This window comes from Carlito syrichta, unplaced genomic scaffold (assembly GCF_000164805.1).
Source record: "Carlito syrichta isolate Samal-C Ts95f unplaced genomic scaffold, Tarsius_syrichta-2.0.1 Scaffold315844, whole genome shotgun sequence".
NCBI classification, from domain to species: domain Eukaryota; kingdom Metazoa; phylum Chordata; class Mammalia; order Primates; family Tarsiidae; genus Carlito; species Carlito syrichta.
Genome location: NW_007259940.1, coordinates 188,899 through 195,100, shown reverse-complemented (window position 1 = coordinate 195,100; position 6,202 = coordinate 188,899).

Sequence of the window (6,202 nt, the reverse complement as noted above, 5' to 3'; positions counted from 1 at the left end):
TGAAATACACAACCCTAATACTGGAACACTTAAGACTCTTTTAGCTTTATCTGGAGGAAAATGTTTGGCAATTATAAGCTTTTGTGAAATGTCACTAAAATTTGAATATGAGATAAGTACACAAGAGCTATATTCTTGAATGCTGGATTTATTTTTGCCAATAGAAGTTAGAAAAATTATATTACAAAATATTTCCATACCCTTGCTCTCTGTCATTTAATGTTCATAACCTTACATTTTTATAGACCTGTACAGTTTGTAGAGTATTTTTGAATTTTTCTTAATTTCAGGAATATATTATTTGGTTAAAGTTTCAAGTATTTCACACTTTCTTGTGTCCTTGAATAATTGGAAGTGCCCACCTCTATTAATTTATTTCTTGTTGCATATTCTGTTGAAATGTAATAAATATATCAAGCTCTAACTGATATAGAAAAATATTCTAGTGTCTTGAACATTCAGACTTTTAGGGAAGTTAAATTAGGGCAAAATTTTACTTATTAAATTAATGTACAAATTCATGTAATGATTAATTAATATATATGCTCATATGTTTTCATTCCACTGAACAGCATATTGTTTAATAATTCACCTAAGCCCCCAAGAAGAGTTTATAATGCAAGTCATTCAATATTTTTTTTCCAGGTCATTCAATTATTTTAAATAAGCTATTTAGCAATATGCATTTAATTTTAGTATAGATTTTACATTTACAAAAAAAGTTGCAAAGATAGTAAACAGAGGTCCTCATTTGCCCTTATTACTGATATCATACGTTAGTATGGCATACTCATCACAAACAGATGAGTTCATCTTAATACATTAATATTACACAAACATCCATACCTCATTCATATTTCCTTAGTTTTAATCTACTGTCCTTTTTCGGTTCCAGGATCACATCCAATATGCCATGTTACATTTGGTCAACATGGAAAAGTGGGAGTTATACTCTTTCTCCCTGAGGACAAGTCTACATAAATTATTTTGAATTCTTTTGTATGAAGATTTGCCTATTATCTTCCATTTACTTATGTATTCAGTCATTTATTTATGTCAGCATGAACTCATGGCTATGTGCTTTATATGTTGGGCTATATTCAATATCGTATGTTGCTTTATTTTGTTGCTCAAATCGTTCCAGCTTTGGCTATTGAAAGCTCTTTTAGTTGTTTCTCTTGTGACTTTGACATACTACTATTTGTGTATGTGTGTATGCACACACGCATGCGTTTGAACACTTCTTCACTTTTTTGGCACAGCGAATGTTCCAGACTAATCTTCTATATTTCCTATCTCAATCTACTACTTAGCCATTTCTCCAAATGTCTTGGTTTATTTTATTATATTGGGAAATGGTATTAAGAAACTGAGATCTGGCCACTGTATAATTGTTGCTACTGGGTGTCATTGTTTCTATGACTTAGCTGACAGCGCAAAAAAAAAAAAAAATACATGTCATCGCGCCCATGTATATATGCCTATTGATAGTTATATAGGTGAGTATTTATATTAAGCTAAACACAATTTCATACTGATATCTTCAATTTCAATCCCTTTCCACTTACTAATACTACAATACTAATTTATGGAGGCCATCCACAGACATTCACATTTAATTGGATTCAATTTCAGCTCTACCTCACTACATTTCCACACACACTCTTTCTCCTTTCCTACTGGAATTCTGATGACAAAACTGTTAGACCTTTTCCCCACTATTCCCTGAGGTTCTGTTCCTTTTTTAAAAGTATTTTTTCCCTCTTTGCTGTTCAGAATAGATAATTCTTCAAGTTCCCTCTTTCCTCTCTACCCTCTATTCTGTTATTGAGGCTTCTTTCTTGTTTTGCCCTTAATTATTGGTACATTTTTATAGTAGCATCTTTAAAGTCTTTGCAAGGTAATTGTAACATTTCTGCCTTTTCAGCATTGGTGTCTGATGATTTCTTTCCTTTGTGAGTTCATATTTTCTGATACTTTTTATGCACAATCATTTTTTGTCACATCCTAAACATTTTGGATAAGTTATGAGATGCAGAGTCTTGCGTCAATCCTATAAACAATGTTTTGTTTGCTTTTTGTTTGTTTGTTTGGCATATAATTGACCTGATTACATTCAGGCTGCAAGTCCTTTATCAGTCTTTTGTGACTTTTGATTTCAAAGGATTCCATTTTCAAAGCATTTATAGTGCACCTGGAATCTATCCTGTGTGTATACCATTCATGGACCCATCTGGAAACCAGGTGGAGGTCTATTCCTTTCCTTTTCTTCAGCTCTCAAAGTTCATAATAAGCCTTTAAGGATCAAATCTATGCATGCACAGCTAAATGTCTAGCCCAAAAGTTTTTAAACAACTTTATGGGATTGCTCTCTCAAATGCCTCCCTTTCTGAATCTTCCTAGTATTCTCCAGTTTTCAGGGGGAATCCCTTTTCAGTATTCCAATGAGAAGATTAGGGTTAGGGTTAGGATTTATTTATTTATTTACTCCACTCTGCTGTGCAGTTCCTGCTACTATATCTGCTTCTGTATTTAATGGGTACAGAGGCGGAGGAGAAAGAAAGCGACTGGTGTTCAACCTGCCCTTATGATATCATGGTGCTTTATCTCAGAGAGTCATGCTTTTCTGTTTGAGAATTTAGCTTCCAGTGGGTTCTCATTGCTACCATGACCAGCACCATCACAACCACAGATTGCTTAAGGGATGAAATGCAAGAGAGTCAAAAAGACAGAAGGAACAATTGGTGTGGGGGGCCAGCCCCTGCAAAGAGATTTAGAGGATCCCTGGGAGGTGTGGTGGCATCGGCGATTATTCTGGGGAAATAAAGAGAAAGAAAGAGAGAGACGGGGGGAGAAAGAAAGAGACTGGACTCTGTCTAGTGCAGAAGCCGTTTAATGGGACGAACCGTAAGCCTTTTATCCTAAAGTTTCACAGGTTAAATCACAAGACTTTCACATGAACACAAAGCCAATTAAATCACAAAACTTTTACATAAACATAAAGCCAGGTGAATGAGGGATGTCCCCCACCCACCAGGTGTTTCCTCAAGCATGAGGAAGGAGGATACCAAAATTATCTCACTGTTCCTCATGCTTGGTTAATATTCCTCAAAAGCAATACAACAATTCTAATATCATAATATTCTAATAATCAATAACTTTTAAAACTTATGCATACACAACACCTAATGACCAACTTAAATCCTAATTCCTTTCCATTTTATGCTAATTCTACCTACACTATCGAAACTCTTAATTATAGCCCAAACCAGTTCCTAAGGAATGTGGCCCAGCCCAAAGTTCGTGTTGGGCCGTTTCTAGTAACTCTAGATAATTAACTATATTATTAAGATTGAAACAGCACTTTATATGTATATACTAATTCTACAAATACACTTTTAATCTCATAAAGAAGCTAGCACCGTATTAAAGTCTCCCAAATGTGACCTGAGTTTGAATTATGTTAAGTTTAAAGCCAAAACACAGTCTGTGAGACACGGAAACAATGAACTCCTAAAATAAGCCATGCCTGTCGTACTCTCAGAGCTTCATGCTTAGATCATCAAAGTCCCTGCTAATGGGACGTGCCAAACAGCAAAGAAGGGAAGAGGGAATGGGCCATCAGCTCCTGAACTCATCCTAGTGATCTCAGGGTCTGCAGCCTGCCTGGATCCCTAATGCTCAGGCCAGCTCCCAACAAATTGGGAGAATTTTTCTCAATTTCTCAGAGCATTGAGACTCCTTTACTGCTTTTTAAGATAGAAATTGATGATTTTCAGAGTGCACTCCATCTGTCCTAATACTCATGTCCAGATTTCCTGCTGCATTAAATTCAGGTCCAGAGACACAAAGTAAAAGTAATAAATTTGCTGCATTTTTGTTGGTCATTTTAATGATTGTCTTTTTTCTCAATTCTCCTGATCCTATCTATTTTTGAGACCTTAAGCAGATATTCCATGCATTCTATCCAGAATTTTTACCTGTATCCAGCAGGAAAAATAGAATGAGCTATGTGTACTTTATGTTATCCAGAACCAGAACCTCAGCATGTCTATTTTTAAAGCTTCTAGATCATTCTAATGTGCAGTCAGCACTGAGAACCATTAACCATGTGAGGAAATATTAGACTTTAAACCAGAGAGAGTGCTGTGTTTGAAACTGCACTCAATTACTTACTGGACTAAAAATGTATCCATTTTCAATCGTCTGAAAAGTAAATAATAATGCATACCTTATAGGAGGGGTTATGAAAATTTGAAAGATTTGTGCATAAAGTGCCTGACACATAGTACGTTTTCAATAAATTAAACCTGTTTTTATTAGACTGATGAGTTTTTCCACTTTAACCTTCTTCTTTTTCCCACTTTATACCTTAATTTCCCTTCCCTTTTTTCTCATCCCTTCCCTTCCTCGTCTTTCATTTTCTTCCCTCTTTTTTTCCCTTCCCTTTACCTCTTTTTCCTTTTGTTCACTTCACTTCCCTATCTTTCCCATCCCTTCCCTTTCTTTTTTCCTGTCCTTTCCTCATTTTTCCTTACATTTTCTTCTATTTTCTCTTTATCCCTTTCTTTCTTTTTCTTTCTCTTCCCTCCCCCTTCCCCTCTCTTCTTTGCTTTCCTTTCATTTTCTGTCCTGTCCTTTCCTGGATTTTTTTCCTGCTTTTCTTTGCATTTCTTTCTTTCCTTTCCTTTCTCTTTTATTTTTCTCTTTCTCCTTCACATTTCTCCTAATTTCAGGTTCATATGTCCAAATGCCTACTTGAAATAGCATGACTATCTAAAATTTACTTCAAACTCAGCTTAATGAAAATATAAGTCATTGTTTTCCACACACACCACCTTCTAATTTTCCTTATAGTGAAGAATGTCACCACCATTGTTCCAGTTATACAAGCCAAATGTCTAGCATTCATTCCTCATAGTATGTTCTCTCTTAAAACTACTTTGTAATATGAAACCATCATAGACCCCATCAGATTTTACCTCTTAAATACTTCCTGATATGTATCACTTCCATTCGAGCCCAAAGTACATACTTCATACTTCTGTTCTCTGAACTACTATGCTACTCTCCTAATTGCTCTTCTCAACTCTATTTTTATTGAGTCATACAATCATTTTTCACATTGCATTCAGAAAATCTGATCACAATTTTCTTTTGTGTAAAATCTTCAATGGATTCCCATTGCTCTAAGGATAAAAACTCTAAGTCTTAGTATGGGTAAATAAGTTGCAAGGCCTGACTCCGGTTTACCTTTATAACCTCATCCAAAATCACACTCTCGGCTTATCCTTACTGAGTTTCTTTTTCTTTCTTTCTTTCTTTCTTTCTTTCTTTCTTTCTTTCTTTCTTTCTTTCTTTCTTTCTTCCTTCCTTCCTTCCTTCCTTTCTCTCTCTCTCTCTCTCTCTCTTTTTCTTTCCTTTTCTAGGTCAGGAACATACTATTCTCCCTCTTCCAATTACAATAATTTATTTTTATGGTTATACGAGAGGGATCCAAAGAATCCAGAATTTATTTATGAGAAATTGTGTATTTATTCTTACCTGTTTAAACTTCAGTCACCTTCAAACTACTCTCTGTTTGATGCAATACGTCTGTCAAGATGCTTTTTCCACTGCCCAAAACAGTTTTTGAGCATGTCAATTTTGATGCCTTTTAGTGCTTTTTTGTTTTACCTCTTCCACATTGGCAAAATGTTTTCCTCTGAGGAATTTTTTCATCTGGGGAAAAAAACAAAAAAGTCACCCAGGGTGAGATCAGGTGAATAGGGAGGGTGGGGCACAGGGGTCGTGCCACTTTTGGTCAAAGACTGGTGAACACTCTGCACGATTTGGGCAGTTGTGCTCCAAAGTCACCCATCATGAAATGGGCAAAGGCACTGAAAGAATCTCCAAAAAAAATTCACTGAAACCGAATAAAGACTCTCACAACAACACTAGCTGGTACACTGATGCTGATGAATTCCTAGAACACTTACCTAGTGGGGGAAGACTGTACTACAAAGGGCCTGCCCTCCAAAAAATAATTCCTTTTTTGGGGGGGGAGCCCCCCTCCTATTTTATCTATAACGTGTTACATATTACATACATACACACACATATAAATAGATAGATGGATGATTGATAGGTGATAAAGTTTCTTCTGCCTGAAATACTCTCTGTTCCACCTAATTATCTTTTTTTTTTTTTTGAGTTGGAGTCT